Source organism: Protopterus annectens, chromosome 6.part0 (assembly GCF_019279795.1).
Source record: "Protopterus annectens isolate FY-2018-M chromosome 6.part0, PAN1.0, whole genome shotgun sequence".
In the NCBI taxonomy this organism is placed as follows: domain Eukaryota; kingdom Metazoa; phylum Chordata; order Ceratodontiformes; family Protopteridae; genus Protopterus; species Protopterus annectens.
The window spans coordinates 142,025,287-142,028,486 of NC_056737.1; the positions used below are offsets into that span (position 1 = coordinate 142,025,287).

At 37.1% G+C, this 3,200-nt stretch overlaps 1 pseudogene; it reads left to right on the forward strand.

Moving 5' to 3' along the window:
• The first annotated feature begins 2,412 nt into the window (after positions 1-2,412).
• Positions 2,413-2,566, forward strand: LOC122805074 (annotated as a pseudogene).
• Positions 2,567-3,200: the final 634 nt, after the last annotated feature.

Below are 3,200 nucleotides of genomic sequence, written 5' to 3' on the forward strand. Positions count from 1 at the left end.
ATCAAAACTTGTTAAGACATAGAAAAGTTTTTTGAAAAATAAAATAAAATAAAACAGTGGTTTTCCAGGGGGCAAGCCCCCTGTACCTCCACCTCCTGCTAACTACATATACCAACTCTAAGATCGCACATGAGTGGGGAAAAAGAAAAAGTTCTTAACCCACTTCTAGTGATCTTGCACCAACATCAAAGCCAGCATACACACAAATACACACTAACATGTATGCGCCCACACACACAAACAGCCCAACACCGACACAGCAACACACAAACATTCACAAACACATGCACACATGCACACAAACACATGCACACATGCAAATGCACACAGATACATATACATACACAAACACAAATGCTAACATATGCATGCGTGCACACACACACACACACACACACACACACACACACACACACACACACACACACACACACACACACACACACACACACACACACACACATGCACACACTCACACAAGCATGCACACACACACACACACACACACACACACACACACACACACACACACACACACACACACACACACACACATTAAAACAGGAATACTGATTGGCTGTTTCCTCTATATGCTGCATACTCCTTAAACCAAGTTTAATGACATGTAGAATCCACTTTAAATTGACAGTGTGCATCATGACATAGTAATGGCTCCCATCCCTCAAATACATGTTTTTTTTCAATTCTACTGTTACAAGGGTCACAATTACAGTCTTCTGAAATTCAGTAGGCATCCTTCAGTAGTTAGACAAATGAACTGTAGATGCAAAGTTTCACAATCATGGATAATAACATTATGAAGAATACAAACGTTTTGATATATTGATTAGTGACTCAGTAAGAAGTAATAAAAAATGAAATGCAAAGCAAGGAATGAGAGGAGAGGAAAAACTAATATGATGTACCACATGGAGTTGAAATTATTAATATGATACAGATTTTATATGATTTGCTTGACTCAGTATTAATGGCTGCCAACAAAAGATTTTTCAAGAAAGGCAGTGGAGACAGAGCATTACTACTACTGCTAATAATAATAATAATAACAATAATAATAATCCTATTTGTTAACCAGGTATATCCACTGGGCAAGCAATCCCTTTTGAGGGGTGACCCATGTGCAATTTCTGGTTAACTGACTTGTTCAGGGTCATGCAGAAGGTAAATGTAGGCTGAGATAATCAAACCCTTTATCCCAGTAACTACAGCTTGCAACATTAATCTCTGCAACAAGAGCATTAACTGCAAACTTATTTGATCAAAATGCTAAGATCCGATTGATATGGCTATTATTTAATAATAATGTAAAAAATGAACAGATTAGTCAGTCAGCGTTGAAGTTGAAAAAAATAAAATGTCATGGCTTGATATATTTCTGTTTTGAAATCATTATGTATGGATCAAAGTGAGATGTGAAAAAAATGAAATGCTCATGTTAAGAAGCTGTTATGTACAAAGAATGTGCAACATCCAGCTAAAAGCCTCTTTCTACATGCTTATCTATTTAAAAAGGTAGAGCAATTAAGAGTTTCCTCAAAGTGCTGAATACAGGTCACAATAAAAGAAATAGAAGTTACAATAAATGAGAAAAAGTGGCACTATGAGAGACAGGAAAGGAAGACTTCATCCATCAGCACAAGAAGACAGAATATAGTTCAGCTCACTGAAAATCTTACCACTGAATGCATCTTAAAAGACTCCACATAGATGAAAATTACCAGTATCAAAAGTTTATCTATATCTCTAAGCCTAACCCTAAACCCAGCACAACCATTACCCTATACCTAATACCCACTATAATTAACTTAACTCTAAACTTTAACTGTAAATCTTACAGCACACTATACTCCATAGATAATCATACCTTTTTCCTATTTTGTATATGGGTTTTGGGTGTCACATCAACAGTGACAGTCATCCAGACCCATGGGTCACACTGTAGGGAGGATAACAAATACCCAATTGCAACACAAGGTAAAGATTAAAGACACATTGGAAAGGATGACTGATGCATGCAGTGTAGAAGACATTCTGAAGGTAAAATAGACAGGTGTTGGTCTTAGAAAACATCATTTCTTTATAGCTTAGAGGAAAAACTGTCAAAAGAAGGAGAAATCTATTTTGCTAAAAAGTGGAATGTGATTGATGTGCATTGACAAACACAATAAAATAAACCAGCCACTAGTGTGTGTGTGTGTGTGTGTGTGTGTGTGTGTGTGTGTGTTTATGAGCATACTTTTACACATGTAGTCTGCCCTGCCTTCCTTCCCTGCTTTGTTCCTTGCTTCCTTCCTGCATGGCACCCGCCTCTTCTTTTTTCTTTAGGAATCTGGGACACAGTGTACTTGTGATGGTCAGGGGCCACTGTCTCATGACAAACACCACTGACTGATACTTACCTGGCATGGGGAATATCACAATCAAGAAGGTGGTTTCCCTAAGGTGAGCAGTCCTATAACTTTTGAAACAATTAAAACAATTCAAACAAACTTTTCATCTCAACTTCCTTAGTTTTGAAGCAGTTTTAAAATGAAAATGTTTATTCAACCCTAGGTTGACTGAGGTATTTAGAATAACCCACCAGGTGTATTCTTTGCAATCCAACAAATTCTTTGAATCTCACCCTGCAGCATATGCCTTGCACAGTTGATTATTTCCCATCCTGTCAGGCTTCATTGCTCACTTATATTTTCTGTTGTAGTATGCTAGGTGTATGTCGGAATACCATCTTCAGTTTAAAGATCTAATTCATTTTTGAATTCAACTATCTTACCAGATTTGAAAAAAAAAATGTGAAAAAGGTGGGTTGATGATGGTGATAAATCTAATCAGATTTAAGACAATGAATTGCTCACCCACACTGTAATCAGTTGTATAGCAAATCAGCATACTAAAATATAAATCTGCCAACAAATCCCTAATAAGTAATTAACTCAAAATTCAGCAAATATTGATTAATAAAACATTCAAACAAAAATATCAACATAGGATCATAGGAAGTTACTAGGCTAATGGGCCTAGTGCCCTTATAAGCCTAGCCAAGTTCTACCCTTATTTCCATGATCACCACCTATTGGCCCTGTCCAAGAGGGACATAGATGAAACCCCCAGGGTGAATTCATGGTTACCCATCCATTCGTCCAGACTGTGTTTGAAGAGAGCCAATAAGGTCCTCTGTT